The sequence below is a fragment of the Theobroma cacao genome, chromosome 9 (genome assembly GCF_000208745.1).
Source record: "Theobroma cacao cultivar B97-61/B2 chromosome 9, Criollo_cocoa_genome_V2, whole genome shotgun sequence".
NCBI lineage: Eukaryota > Viridiplantae > Streptophyta > Magnoliopsida > Malvales > Malvaceae > Theobroma > Theobroma cacao.
This window is the reverse complement of record NC_030858.1, coordinates 23,972,245-23,989,350: the sequence shown is the minus strand read 5'-3', so window position 1 is coordinate 23,989,350 and position 17,106 is coordinate 23,972,245. Positions and strand designations below refer to the sequence as shown.

At 33.5% G+C, this 17,106-nt stretch overlaps 1 pseudogene; it reads right to left on the bottom strand.

Annotated features, from left to right (window-relative positions):
• Positions 682–5,438, bottom strand: LOC108663269 (annotated as a pseudogene).

The following is a 17,106-nucleotide window of genomic DNA, read 5'->3' as shown; positions in this document are numbered from 1 at the left end:
TGAAAGGGAAAGGGGAAGAGAAAAGGAAAGATGGGAGGAATGGTTGAAAAGAGAGGAGTGGAAGTGCAAAAAATTGTACTAAAGGGAAGGGGTAGGTGAGCTGGAGTGATGAAAAGTGGGGGGCCTCTCTCTCTTTTAATTTTTTTTTTCAGTAGTGGGTTGCCTAAAGCAGAAAGCCCATAAAAAAGGGCACCATGGCCTACCCCTAGTGGGAGCTGTGGCCCTCGTTCCTCTTATCCGTGAGCCCGCGGCCTCACTTGATGGGCGTCGCAACCTGCGTCTTTTTCCATTGTTGGGTCGCAGCCTCCCCTTGAGGAAGCTGCGACCTACACCCTTTTCTCTCCTTTTTTTTTTCAAAACACGGGGCCGTGACTTACCCTTAGTGAGTGTCGTGACCCTTGTTACTCTGAGCTGTGAGGCCGTGGCCTCGCTTAATGGGCGCTACGGCCCGCACTCCATCATTTAAGAAGAAGCCGCGGCTTGCCCCATTCCCCAAATTTTTTTTTATTTTATTTATTTTTTATTATTTTTACATGTTCATGCAAAATAACAAAAAAATTAGTAAATAATAATGAAATAAATAAAAATAAGTAAAATTAAATAAAAGAAAGTAAGTTAGAATGCTTGGGTTGCCTCTCAAGAAGCACTTGATTTATAGTCATTAGCTTGACTTTTTCTGATTTAAATTACGTCAATAAGTGTGATTGAGGACCTTTGATGATCGAAATCGCCTCCCCAATAATGCTTTAGCCATTGTCCATTTACTTTGAAGGTTGATTTACCATCAGCTACCTCCACTGCTCCATGAGGATATACTTTCATCACAATAAAAGGTCTGGACCAAAAAGATTTCAATTTTCCAAGAAATAATTTCAAACGAGAGTTGTATAGGAGAACATGTTGGCCAGGTTCAAAACTTCTGTTTATGATTTTCTGGTTGTGCCACCGTTTTGTCTTTTCTTTGTAGATTCTTGCATTCTCATAAGCTTCTTGACAAAATTCATCCATCTCATTAAGTTGCAAAAGATGCTTTTTTTCGGCTGCTTTAATATCAAAATTAAGCTTTTTAATTGCCCAATATGCCTTGTGTTCAAGTTCGACTGGAAGATGACAAGCTTTTTCGAACACCAATCTGTAAGTTGACATCCCAATTGGAGTTTTATATGCTGTTCTATATGCCCACAAAGCATCATCCAGCTTTTTCGACCAATCTTTTCTGGAAGGACAAACAATTTTCTCCAGAATTCTTTTAATTTCTCGATTTGGCACTTCAGCCTAGCCACTTGTTTGAGGATGATAAGTAGTGGCTATTTTGTGCTTGACTCCATATTTGGCTAGGATTGCTTCAAAATTTTTATTGCAGAAGTGAGTCCCTTCATCACTAATTATGGCTCTAGGTGCACCAAAACGTGTGAAGATGTTCTTGTGTAGAAAGTTTATCACTACCCTAGAGTCATTTCTTGGCAATGCCACAGCTTCAACCCATTTAGAGACATAATCAACAGCAACCAAGATGTATTCATTATTGAAGGAAAGAATGCATGGACCCATAAAATCAATTCCCCAAACATCAAAAATTTCAACTTCCAATATGTTGTTTAAAGGCATCTCATGTCTCTTAGATATATTGCCCATTCTTTGACATCTATCACATCTTTCAACAAAATTATGAGCATCCTTAAAAAGAGAAGGCCAATAGAAACCTGATTGTATAACCTTTGCAGCAGTTCGTTTTCCTCCATAATGTCCTCCATAATTAGAAGAATGACAATGATGAAGAATATTTTCAAATTCTTCTTTAGGAACACACTTTCTAATGATTGGATCTCCACAATGCTTGTAAAGAAAAGGCTCACCCTACATGTAGTATTTGACATCACACAAGAATTTCTTCTTTTGTTGAGAATTAAATTCAGGAAGGAAGAGATTACTCACTAAATAATTCACAATATCAACATACCAAGCCAAATTTTTTTGCTTCTCTATATGAAACAATTGCTCATTAAGAAAGGTTTCATTGATCACTGTTGAATTCCCAGTGTGCTCAGTATTCTCCAATCTCGATAAATGATCTACCACCTGATTTTCTGTACCTTTCCTATCTCGGATTTCCAAGTCGAATTCTTGGAGCAAAAGTACCCATCTTATCAAGCGTGGTTTTGCATCTTTTTTCTCGATCAGATATTTAATAGCTGCATGATCTGTGCAAACAATAACTTTAGTACCAACAAGATATGAGCAAGATTTATTGAAAGCAAAAACAATAGCAAGCAACTTCTTTTCGGTTGTGGTGTAATTTGCTTAAGCTTCATTCAATGTTCTTCTAGTATAATAAATAGGATGAAAAATTTTCATTTTTCATTGGCCCAAGATTGCACCAACTACATAATCACTAGCATCACACATTAGTTCAAAAGGAAGATTCCATTCAGGAACAGTGATAATAGGAGCAGAAATTAATCTCTTTTTCAATTCAACAAAAGCATCATGGCAAGCATCATGAAAATTTAAAGAGGTATCCTTTTCTAACAAATTACACAATGGCTTAGAAATTTTAGAAAAATCTCTAATGAATCTCCTATAAAATCCAACATGTCCTAAAAAACTACGAATTCCCTTAACAGAGGTGAGAGATGGAAGTTTTTCAATGATTTCAATTTTTGCTTTATCTACTTCTAAACCTTTACTAGAGACTCGATGGCCTAAGACTATGTCTTCTTGCACCATAAAGTGACATTTTTCCCAATTTAAAACTAAATTAGTTTCTTCACAACGCTTGAGCCCTCTAGCAAGATTAAATAGACAATCATCAAAATTATCCCTAAAAACTGAAAAAACATCCATAAATATTTCCAAAAACTTTTCAACCATATCAGAAAAAATTAACATCAAACATCTCTGAAAAGTAGTTGGAGCATTACAAAGTCCAAAAGGCATTCTACAAAAAGCAAAAGTTTTCAGGAGCAATGGCAATTTGATTATAACCAAAATATCCATCGAAAAAGCAATAAAAATCCTTACCTGCTAATCTATCAAGCATTTGATCAATAAAAGGTAGTGGAAAGTGATCTTTTCTAGTAGCTTTGTTTAATTTTCTATAGTCCATACGTACTCTCCATCCAGTTACAATTCTAGTAGGAATAAGCTCATTATTTTCATTAGAAACTACCATCATGCAAACTTTTTTAGGGACACATTGGATTGAACTTACCCATGAACTATCAGAAATAGGATTGATAATACCAGCATCAAGCCACTTGATCATTTCTTTCTTTACTACCTTTTTCATGATCGAATTCAGCCTTCGTTGATGCTCAATTGTTGCTTTGTGATTTTCTTCTAACAGAATTTTGTGCATGCAAATTGATGGACTAATTCCTTTGATGTCTGCAATGGTCCATCCAATTGCTTTTTTGTAGTCCCTTAAAACTTGAATGAGTTTATTTTCCTGTTCATTCGAAAGAGAAGAAGAAATAATTACTGGTAGTGTAGAAGAATTTCCCAAAAAAGCATACCTTAAATGATTAGGCAGTGGTTTGAGCTCAAGTGAAGGAGGTTCTTCAATGGAAGGTTTGATTGGTAAAGTTGTAATTGATAATTCCAAAGGTTCAAATCGGGATCTTGGAAAACATGAATACACATCGAAATGGTTAACATATTCAAGAACTTTTTTGTCAATAATTTCAAATGAAGAATTCAAAGAAGTTTCTAGTGGATCTTGATGATTTTCAATAAACACATTATTCGTTATGTCATCAACCACATTAATTGAGAAACATTCATCATGTTCATTGGAAAATTTCAAAGCCCAGAAAAAATTAAATGTTACCTGTTGGTCTTCAACCCTTAAAGTAAGCTCACCTTTTTCCACATCAATTAAAGCTCCAACAGTTCTCAAGAATGGTCTTTCAAGAATGATCGGTATTTCACAATCTTTTTCCATCTCAAGAATAATAAAATCTACTAGAAAAATAAATTTATCAACTCTAACCAAAACATCTTCTACAATACCATAAGGATAGGTGATGGATCTATCGGCAAGTTGTAAAGTCACAGAAGTTGGTTTAATCTCTTCTAAACCCAATTTTTTATAAATGGATAATGGCATCAAATTTATACTTGCACCCAAATCACATAAAGCTTTAGCAAAGCAAAGAGCACCGATAGTACATGGAATAGTAAAACTACCTATATCTTTAAGCTTTAGTGGAAGCTTATTCTGAATAATGGCACTGCACTCTTCAGGAAGTGTAACAGTTTTAAACTCCCCAATTTCCTCTTTTTAGACAGGATGTCTTTCAAAAATTTAACATATCTTGGCATTTGTTCTGGAGCTTCAACAAAGCGAATATTAATATGTAATTTTTTAAACACATCAATAAATTTCTAGAATTGTTTGTCAAGTTTTTCTTTCTGAAATCTTTGAGGAAAAAGTAGCGGGGGTGTGGGAGTAGTTTTAATTATGATTTTTCTTTTGAATTTTTAGCAAATTTTTCAACTACAATTTCTTTTTCATTAGATTAAATTAAAATTTTTGAATTTAAATCCTTACTACTTACCGCTTTACTTACCTCTTTTCCATTGCGAAGATGAATTGCCTTACAATGTTCCTTACCTTTTTTTTTTGGATTGGTTTCAGTATCACTTGGTAAGGTACCCTGAGGTCTAGAATTTAAAGCACTGGCAAGCTGGCCCATTTGTATATCAAGATTTCTAATTGAAGTTGCTTGATTTTGAATGGAGGCATCAGTCTTTGTTATGAATGCATCAGTCTTTGTCATGAATTGCATGAACATATCCTCCATTGAAGGCTTTTTCTTTAGCATAGGAGCTCTAGATGGAAATCTAGGAGGAAAGTTTGACTTAGCCGTTGATGAAGACCCTTGGTTGTTATTCCATGAAAAATTAGGATGATTAGTCCAACCAGGATTATAAGGGTTGGAATAGGGGTTGTTCTGTTGCCTATTTCCAACAAATTGACAAGATTCAGAATAGATGGGACAATTGTCATTGGAATGTCCTTCCCCACAAAATTCACCTATCATAAAGGAGTTCTGAATAACATTAACACTCATTTTATCTATTTTCTTTGTGAGAGAGGCCAATTGTGTAGAAATAGTATGCAACACATCTAATTCATGAATTCCAACAATTTTTCTTGTATCCAATCTTTCAGATGCCCATTGATAATTATTAGAGGCTATCTCTTCTAGCAAATCATAAGCCTCATCAATGGATTTACTCATGAGTGAACCTCCAGCAGCAACATCAATGGTAGTTCTAAAAGGTCCCAGTAAACCATTATAAAAAGTCTGAACTTGCAGCCACTTAGGTAATCCATGGTGAGGACATCTTCTAATCAAATCCTTATACCTTTCCCAAAACTCATTTAATGATTCAGAATCAAATTGCATGAAAGAAGTGATATCATTCTGCATCTTTGTTGACTTTGCAGGTGAGAAGAATTTTGCTAAGAATTTTTGAGCCAAATCATCCCAAGTATTAATGGAACCAGCAGGAAGCGAATTTAACTAACTCTTTGCTTTATCTCTCAATGAAAAAGGGAAAAGCCTCAATCTTATGACATCATCAGTAACACCATTAGCCTTGAATGTATCGCAGATTTCCAAGAGATTTATAATATGAGCATTTGGATAATCATTAGGCAAACCCCCAAACTGAATAGCAGTCTAAATCATCTGAATGATTAATGGCTTAATTTCAAAATTATTGGCTTGAATAGGAGGTCTTCGGATACTAGAGTGGAGATTTTGTACTTGTGGGAATGCATAATCCTCAAAGGCTTGGTCTCTTCCTCTTGTTGATCAGCCATGGTTGTACTGGGAGTAGAAACTTTTTTATTTTTCCTCCGAAGTCTATGAAAAGTTTTTTTTTCGATTTCTGAATCAAAAGGAACAATTTCTAGATTTCGGGCTCTTCGCATACAATGACCAAAAGTACCTTAAAAAAAAAGAAAAGAAAAAATTAAAGAAAAGAAAAGTCTAGATTAAAATTAAGAATGCTTGGTATTAATATTAACAAAAAAGAATTAAAAATCAATTCCCCGGCAACAACACCAAAAACTTGTTGTTGAATTTTTTACTCACACAAGTGTATGTATTGCAAAGATAATATAAAGATGAGTAGAGTGTTGATCCCACAAACAATTGAATTAATCTTTATTGTTAACTACTAAAATTAACACACCCTAATTTTATCTAAGCAATTAAAATTAAAAAGGAAAATTTAAATTAATAAACTAAAAACTAAAACTAAAACTAATATATTAGCAAATTTTACTTCTAGTGATTAACAGACCTAAGATTATGATATCCCTCAAGACTTTATCTGATTAATGTCTCTCTCTCTTAACTTAGTTTAATGGATTAAGTTGCTAACCTAGAGTCCTTAATAATTTATAAGTCTCTGTCGAGTTTCTCATAAAAATACCTTTCCCAAATAATTTACTATATGTCTATGCAAATTATATTAAAGAAAGATTCATTAAGTTTGTGCTCCAATTTTGGCTATGTATGGCTTATAGGTGTATGTCTACCCTATATGCAAATCAAACCACCTAATCAACCAAGTGTATTCAATCATATGCTATTTTATTCAAGGTCTACCTAAATCTCTTTCGTTAAGGTTTAACCTAGGTTTCCAATTCAATCTAATTGGTGGCCAGTCAACTAGAAGCATTAAGAACATAATAAAATAAAAAACTTAAATCCATCAAACATAAGCAAAAGAGAGATAAATAATTCATACTATATATTGAGTTCAATCATAATCTTAGATTAAAAATTTAGTTCCCCATCAAGTCATACATCATCATCAAATAAAATATAAACATTAAGACCAAAAGAATAAAAGAATAACAAAAAGATAGAAAAAACCAAGGAATGAATTCTTGATCTTCAAATCTCCTTGAATTCTTCAAATTCCTTCAATGACTCTGTAGCTTGACTCTCAGCTGTTAATCTGGTGTTTTTCTTCTCTTCTTAAGTTCTCCGAAAGGTTGTTTTTATAGGCTTTGGAGTTAGGCCAAGTTGGGTGAAGAAAGAAGTCAATTTTAGCTGGGATTTCCTTATCAAACTATGTAAGTCGCAGCTTTGCCAAATTAATTAACAGAAATCGTAATTGCTCTAGGATTGCTGCAGTATGTCAACTTAGACATAATTCTGACCCTCCTAAAAGACGAACTGGGTAAATTGATAAACATAAAAGTTGTATATCTTTCTCTTATCTTTCCAATGGTTTAAGAATCACTTCATTTGGAGCTCTGTAGAGAAAGATATGGCCAAAATACCAAAACATGTACATTGACACTCTGCACCTCGAAATTGCTCTCCTTCTTCCATTAAAATTCTTCTTTCAAACACCTACAAAAGCACAAATAAATCAATAACAACCTATCTTAATCATATTAACACCACATTAAGCATAAAATTAACCAAGATTAGATTGACTCACCTAAAATAACTAATTTAAAATAATTAAATAAAACCTACTAATTTCTATGTATTACTACAAAAACCTAGCCAAATTATTATCAAAATTAAGCCCAAATAACTCTATATCATAGAGTTATCTCAGCTATCTATTTTGATGAAGGAAGTAATGCAATGATTAATCATCTGTTCAAATTTTTTAATGTAGTTCTCCATTTCAGCGCAGAAGAAGTGATGTGCACCTTCAGGTATGTATTCTATACTAGGTAGTCCAAATGGACCTTCATTTGCCCTTGGAAGAGGTTCATAAGGAATTGAAAGATCCATTGGTAGATCAAATATGTCGAAATCTAATTCTTTGTGGACTTTATCATACTTTTCTTTCTAACCTACTACTTGTGTTTCTTTTCTTTTATCTTTATCTTTTTGTTGAATATTTCTCCTCATCCATTCATTTCTGATAGCATCATATTCAAGATCGAGTTTTTCAATTGCCCCTTGATCAAGATTGTTGACTTTTTTAACCATTACTAGCTTCTCCAATGAGGTATCAACCTTCATCTTTGCCAAAATGTTTGAGATGACCATTCCATAAGGTAGACAATTTTTTTATTCATCTAGCTATTGATTCCATATCTTTGTAAATGAAATATGCTAGATCAATTGGAGTACACTTCTTGATATCATGCATGAACCACATGTCTTCAACTGTCATTGTACTGCTTTTGTGGTTGGATGGTCTTAGTGTTTGTGTGACGATCAAATGCAAAATTTTGTTATTTGCACTGAGTCTTGTTGTGCTCTTTGGATTTTTTGCTGAAGTGATTGGACCATGTCACAGCCCAAATTTCAAGCCATGACCAGTGCATGGACCCAATAAGCATGGCCCACTGGGCCCAAGCAAGCCTTTCTATAAAAACTTGTTCATTAGACCCTCTGTCCCTCATTTACCTCTAAAGTTCTTAATTCATAGTTTTCAAAAATAATTTCTTCTCAAGAATAAATCATGGCAACCGAATATATATCATTCACAAAATAATATTATCATTTGCCAACCTGTGGCGACATTATCATGCAAACCAAACATACAGTGTTTACAACAAATCTCATGAATTACATTTAAATAACCATATATACATACAAAAGACCTTGACTATCAGCGGATTGACTCGGGCGTGGATACTATCATGGGGTGTGCTGGTAAACCTATCGTAAGAAGAATAGGAGGAAGCACCTCTTCCTAGGATCCAACTACCTTTGAGCCTGAAAACTAAAACATGAAGTTGAAAAGAATGAGTATAAACCCAGTGAGTGAACATAGGAAGGGAACAAGCAAACGATAAGGAAAGTTTATAAATCATGATGCACTTATGTTAAAAACAATGCAATTTAGTTTAATTCCTCGTAAAACCCCTCAATTCAACCTTAGAGTAAACTAAAATTGGAATAGCATATGATCATAATAATTGATATGTGTATAGGATAGGGATATACCTATAGGCCATATGTAGCCAAATTAGAGCCTGAACTTAATGAGTCTGTTTTAATTTCAATTCACATAGGGATATAGTGTTTTGGTTAAAATAGATATTTTTATAAGATGAGTCGGGAGACCCTTATAAATAATTTAGGACTCTAGGTTAGCAATTCAACCCATTAAAATAAGTTAAGAAAGAGAGGTAAGATTTAGATGAAGTGTGAGGGATATTGTAATCCTAGGCTTGTTTGATTTGATATTTTTTCAAGTTATTATTATTTGATTTTTCTTATTGGTTTTAATTTTAGTTAATTAGTTTTAGTTAATTAATTAATTTTGATTATTTGGATAAGATTAAATTGTTCTAATTTTAGTACTTAGTAAAATTTTAGATTAATTCCTGTGGGATCCATACCCTGCTTGCTAATATACTATCTATTCGATACGTATACTTGCGTAGTAGGATTTTAACTGACAAGTTTTTGCATGTGCACTCCCACACCGCACACGCGTGGTTACAATTATCACACAATATTATCATTCAAAGCATAACATATATATCATCAGAATATAGGAACACATGGGTTCATCACATTACACATTTTACAACATAAAATGTTTCATCAAGGGCTTGTTCCCATGCATGATTTAGAGAAAAAAAATCAAATAAAATCATCTAAGTGCTTTATCCCAACACATATGTATTTCCCCAAAAAATAATTTAATGCAAGTTCACTCACCTTAACAATGCAACCTAACAAGACTAGCACCTACAAGATCTTAATCCGAGTAGTCCCGAAATACCATTAAAACTTATAGTTGCCAAAAAACAATAATAGCTTCAAATATATCATAAATTTAAACTTAATAATTCTAATAAGCATACTCTTGATAAACTACATTCTAGCCTAATTTTTAATCTAGAATTCTAGTTTAATTCTCAAACCCATCATATCAACTATTCCAATTTAAAGGTTTTTTACCTTGATGAGCTTAGAGGCATAAAGATCAACAAAAACCTAATATTTCCAAGAAAAAGAATTTGAAGAAATTAGGAAATAAAATCTGAAAATATAACCCATAAATTCATAAATTCTAGGAGTTGAAAATATATACCTTTTAGCCTTAAAAATGGAGATTTAAAGTTGAAAATTCAAGTGTCAATGATGCTGGAGTAGAAATAGAAAATAAAGGAAAGAAAGAGAGATTTTTTCCTTCTCTCTCCTAGGGTTTGGTTGTGCTAGAACATGGGGTTAGAAGCTGCAGGTTTGGTGCCCAAGAAGTTAGGAGAAGAAAGAAGTAAGAAAAGAAAGGAAATGAAAAGAAAACAAAGAAAATCAAATGAAGAAAAAAATTGATTTTAATGGAGGTGAAATGGAAATGGCATTGGGTGGGTGAGGAAGAAGAAGAAAATATCTTTTGGTTAAGATAAGAACCAGCCATGTGATAAAGATGAAGAGTCAAAGCTTCCTTTGGAAGCTTTGTCCAAACTAATGGTAAAATTACCATTTTGCCCTCTAAGGTTTTCACTCTTTTTAATTGTATCCTCCCACAATCTTTTAATTCTAATTTCTTTCCATTTTTCTTTCTTAACACTTGTACCAATAAAATGTCAAGTTTACGCTTCAACGTGGTATCACTGCAATATTTAAATATTTGCTTACTCGCACTAGCTTTATTTAATAAAGACACGCTAGCCCCATTAACGTCATTTTTCTTCGAAATTTTCTCGTTCTTCTTCTCCCCCACTTAGATTGACCATATACTCCTTCTTCATGAAAAATTTCGACACTGAATAAAATATTATATTTTAATATTATTTTATTAATAAAATATTATTTTATTCTAAAATTTTCCACTTGTCTCCTTGTCACCCAAAATGTCTTATTATGCTCCGATTCAGTTCTGAATCACTTTTTTTATATTGTTAATTTATTCTCAATAAAAATATTATTATTTATTTATTATTTCTTCACTTGTGAAATATTTTACTCTAGAATATTCCTTTCACCTTTTATCACTTTTAAACATTCTAATTAACCTCAATTGGCATCCGATAAGCTTTATTAGCCTTCATATCAACGTACGGGTATTACAATCTCCCCCACTTAAATAGAATTCATCCTCAAATTCACGTCGTTGTCGGGTTATTTGTGAGACCTTAACCTTTATAGACTCGTAAAGGGAAGTACACGCAATATCCCTGATCAGGGGTAATTTCATCATTTCCTTAGTAAGCCCATAAAAGTAAGATTTTAGACAATATTATGGCCTAAGTAGGCCTAAGGAATAAATGGATGATGAAATTAGGTGTAAAATGAAAAGGAAACAAAAATTTTGATGATTTTTACTGTAGGGGCAAAATGGTCATTTTTCACCTCGAGTTAAAATTTTAAGTTTTCATGAACCCGAGTATATCTAGACCATTATGGACCTTGTCCCGGTGTCAAAGAAGTAAAAAGATTTCATAAAGGGTTGGAGGAGAGTAAGTTAATTGGTGGAGTGGCATTTTGATAATTTAAGTGGAATGGATAAGATTGGCTATAAATATCTTTCTTCCAGCAGCTTTTTCTCCCATTTTCTAGCAGCTTCTTCTTCTTCCTCCTTCTTCTCTTTCATGTTGCTTCCAACCTCCATGGAAGCTTGATATGGAGCTTGCATGATTTTTTCTCTTTAGCTCTAGTTTTCATACCTTTGTGCCCTTATGACTAGAACCCTTGTATTCTTCTACTCTCTCTCCATAAAACCCTTGAAAAATCTTATTTCCATACTTTCTCTCGCTAATAGGGTGTTTTAGAGAGAGAAAGAGAGAATTACCCCATTTGTGTGGAAGCTATTGGAAGAGAATTCAACTACAAAGGAACCCTAGGGTGAGTGATGAACTAAGCTTGATTTTTAGCTATGGATAATGGCTAGTAATTTAGATTAAGAGTTGTTTTATTGTTTAAGATGTTCATTCATTTTATAGTGATTTAGATAATGAACATAGATAGTCATTTAAAGTGGCAATTGAAAGCTAGCTAAGAGATAGCTTTTAGGGTTTATAGTATGTGAATTGACCTTTTGCTTATGCTAATGTGATTCTAGGTTCTAACGAAGCCCTATCATCTCAATTGGATTATTAGGGGAATTAGAGTCAGCTAAAGGCTCAACAATATACCGGTGAGTGGACTTGCATTTCAAACTTGTTTTGGGGAATGTGAATGATTTTATCCAACTTGTCTTTGAAAATGTACCTTGGGAACAAGCCTTTGATGAAGTGATTTTATATTGTGAAAATGTGCTATACAATGGGCTATGTGTTATCAAAATATGATAGTATGCATAATATGCATTGGGTGCTTCTTTGTATGTTGATGTGGACCCAACTATGTGCGAGTAGGAGTGCACATAAGCCGTTGCTGACCCGACTATGTGCTAGTAGGAGTGCACATAAGCCGTTGTTGACCCGGCTATGTGCGAGTGGGAGTGTGCATAAGCCGTTGCATATGAGATGATGATGATGATGGGAGGGTGTATATGATGATTGATATATATATATATATATATATATATACACATACATATATGTATATATGTANTATAGTAGTTATATATATATATATATATATATATATACACATACATATATGGTATATGGTTGTAAATGCAAAAATGTGAGCATTTGATTTGTTGAAATTTGAGAGTTTACATGTGTTACATGTTGCTTTTGTTATTTAGCAAGATGGCTTTGTTTTAAGGGAAAAGGAAACCTTTTTCTTGATGTTCTGATTCTCGCTGCAGCGAGAAACTCTCGGGTTTTGAAAGGGTAGGCTGGCTGAAAACTTGCTGCAGCGAGAATCCATTTTCGCTGTAGCAAGGAAGGTACTGTAGCTTCTCGCTGCAGCGAGAAACTTTCTGTTTTATGACCAAAATCTCACTACAGCGAAAAACTTTCTATTTTTCACCTCTTTTTGACCAATTATTGCCCTATTTTCCACTTCTTTTCTACCATATTTGAGCATGGATTTCCAACATTAAGGAATAAGTGAATTAAGCTTAATATGAGGAGGTTTGGTGAGAAACCCTTGGCCAGTCAAGAAACCCTCGGTTAGTTGATAATTGAAATCAAGTGTCGCTACAGCAAAAAGGCATTCTCACTGCAGTGAGGACCCGTCATTTATTGACATGATTCGCATAAATGCTATTACAGTTTTCACTCTCCAAATCCTTTGTTGAGCATGGATTTTTCCAATATGTGATTTTTTTTCTCATGTGGGGTTTACATGAGGGGTTTAATAAGATCAAAAACAAATTACATTGTTTTAAAAAAGAATGCATTATGATTTCGTTAAACATTCCTTATGGTATGCTTGTTCCCTTTCTTGTTCACTCATTGGGTTTATACTCACCATTTTCAACTTCATGTTTTTAGATCACGAGGTAGCCGGTAACTAGGACGAGGTGTCCTTGTAGACTTGTATTCATCTTTTGGTAGGTGTCTCAGCATTCAGTAGCTGTACATTCGTCCGAGTCCCTCCGCTGGAAGTCAAGTATTCTTTTATTGTGAATAGACAAACCTAATGTAAATTATTAAGATACGTTATAGACAATGTATATACACTTGTTTGGTATGCTAGTATGAGTTGGCAAATGTTTAATATTATTTTGACCCTAAGTTATGAAATGTGACTTAGCAGTTTATGATGGAATGATGAACACGTCAGATTAATAGGCTTGCTTGGGCTTAGTGGACTATGTCCATTGGGCCCATGCACAGGTCATGGCCCAGAATTTGGGTTGTGACATTATTAATCTCACTCTATGATCTTATTCCATTTCTTACTTTATAGGGAATTTTGATTTATCCACCTAATTTACCTCCAATTCAACTAGAATACTTCACTTATGTCTATTATCATCTTTTAGAATCAAATCGGCGGTAACCTTCACAAACATTATCTTTTATATTAAAACATCGAGTATGCCTCTATCACCATCATTGAATTGGAACCATAACTCCATCTCAATCATACCAATTTCAATCACATTTTATACTTACTTATGTATACCTAATCACCATCTTATTACCTCATTCCTTGTCAAACTTCTCGATATTCATTCATTCATCTTATCCCCATGCACTATTACGTAGCTTATAGCATTACAAACATGCCATATTCATTCTAGTACGTATTCTCAATGTTGGGAGGGAGGTTAATGCCTTCAATTATTCCCACATACATCATGTTTATCTTGCATTTATGAAACTTCAATCTTCTTAATCATGTTGGTCCATCTTGTATGGCTTAACCACGCTATAGATTACATTTCCTTGATATCATTTCTTTGACTATTTCTCCAAAATTTCTTATATCAACATAGCTCAACTTCCGATGGGATTTCTTATCGTTGTACTTATTATACAACTCATCAATTATACTGTCTTCAAATCTCGAATCACTAAGAACAATTCTTCACTTTAGTTGGGCACATCACTAACTCAACACATACGAATGTACACGCACATTTAAGTATCAACATTCCTTATTATGTGTGGGAATCCTTGTATTCAAGTGCCTTCGAACTAAATATCCCTTTTTTCATTCCCATCTATAACTAAGATTCAATATAATAATCCTCATAGTGTATGTCAAAATTCTCGTATTCAATCTACAAACATTAGGGTACAATCAATTTCAGATTGCCCTTTTTCAGTTGTTTAAATTACCATTCAACTTGCGTCTTACCACATGTTATCTCTTACGTAATTCATATGACTTCTTCTTATGCCTATGCAAAACCTCCCATCATTTACATGCTTATACTTTTTTCTTATCATTTCCAATTATATGCTTTAGTTTCATTGTACTCTATATCCTTGCATCATAATGTCATTAATTGCATCTCACTGCTAAACGTCATTTTCATTAAATTGTAATCTAGTGTCAAGCTCGGCTCTACAATATGTCATTCTTACATAAGAATGCATGTTTGCTTACTTGGGTACCTCGACAATCGTTAAAGGACAGTATTATACCAAATGGTACCATTAAGTTAAATTAAACCTTGAACTTGTCCAAATAGAGATTTTAAGATGAAATTGAGAATTTTAAAACCCCAGACTGACTTAAAATGGTGATTCGGAGTTCAAGGACCGATTTAGAGTCAAATTGGAATTTTCCATAACTTAGGGGCAAAATGGTCATTTTTCCACTCGAGGTGAAAATTGGAATGTTGGAAGAAGTTTTTGATCAAGATTGACTATTTAGAACATAATTTGAGTCTGAGAAGTGAAAAATTTTAATTCCAGCATTTTTTCAAGCATAAGGGCAAAATAGTCATTTTACCACCCGAGGGGTAAAATAGTCATTTTGCCACCCCAGGGGCAAAATTATAATTTTACACCACCCAACACTTGTCCAGCACATGGATTTTACCCAATATTATTATGGATAATTGAAAGATTTTATGTGGTGGAGAAAGAAAGCTTAATAGTTAAGAATTTAAAAATGGACCAATGGTAAGGTGACAAGTGTCAAGATTTATTTCTTTATTATTTCCCTTATAAATTAGCACAAAATCAGCCTATTTCTCTTCATTATGGCCGGCCAAAGCAAGAACAAAGGAAGAAAAGAAAGAACAAGAACCCTAGGGTGAAAATTCAAGAGAAAATTGGTGGATTTCAAGTAATCAAGCAATCAAAGGTAAAATTTCTTGATTCTGACTTGTAATCTACCTTTCCCATACATTCTTTTGCATTTTCCATGGTTGAATCACAAGATATCATGAAGGATAGTGTGCTGATCAAACCCTAAGAAAGAGAATTTGATGATGATTTAGATAGATTTTTAAGATATATGAATGTTTTTAGTTGATTGGTGATGTGTAGCATGAAAATCAAGCAAGAAAAATTCATTTTCTCCCATCACCCATCATTGGCCGAACCTTCCTTGTAGAGTGTTGATGGTGGATTTGATTTTATTTCAAGTGAATGGTTAGGAAATGATGAATTACGGTGAGAAAATCAAATAGGAAAAATCATAGTGTTGATGCACTCACCATGGCTGAAATTCTCAAGAAGAAATGTGAGGATGGTTTTGCCATATTTCAAGTTATTTAATTTGTGTTTGATGATTTGGAGTATTGGGAGAAAAATGGAATTATTTGGAGTTGAATTGGACATATTGGCCAATTATTCGGGTGATAGATCGAATTAAGCCAATACCATTTTATTTAGGTACACAATTGAAGTTGTGTAGAAGACCATGTTTAAACGATAATCCAAAAAATTTGCATTCCATTTCATGCATTAGTATAGAGCCTGAATTGGTTTATAACAATTTAGCATAAATGTAGGAAATGGCTTATTGTGCATTATGTCTAGGTGGTGAATCCTCCGAAAAAGGGCAAAGAAATTACACCCGAGGATCAATAGTCGGAGTACTCCAAAATTCAAACTCCTGATACTGTGAGTAACCTTATTATCATCTTAATTATCTAAAGTAGTTTTTATTCGTTTTTGTGATTTGGTAGAAAAATGAGTTTAAATGGTAAATCTTTATGTTTTATAAGCAAAATGTGATTAAATGAAATGATTTTATAAAATTGTCTTGAAATTGAAAGATGGTTTTGAAAATGGAGTAATTTGAGACTAATTGCTGTGTTATAAATCATGGTTTGAATTGAATGGCTTATGATAATATTGGCATGAATGGTTGATTTGGTAAATGTGTTGAAAAAGTATGAACTGTTGATTTGCCTTGAAAGGCTGTAAAATAAAATAATTGCCATATCATGCTGTTGAATTTTATTGAATTGGTGGGTTATAAATTAGTCGCTGCAGTGGACGAGTTCCGTGGACCAGCCTATTAGAGGGGCACGGTAACCCTATTATATTCATACCTCAATATGAGAGGCACAGTTGGATAACTCCTGAGGTTAAAACTTTAGAGTTCACTTGTAAAACCTGACCCTATAAATACATGTCATGACATACATGCACTGAGTAGCATGTTATTACGCTAGAAAAGCACCTAAGAATAGACGAAACCCGATGTTGTACCTAACGGTACACTTAAATTGATTTAACCTCGAACTAGTTCAAATAGGAATTGTATGATGAAATTTAATATTTTATAGTCCAGGAATGACTAAAAATGATTGTTCGGAGTTCGAGGGTTCATTTCGGGTAAAATT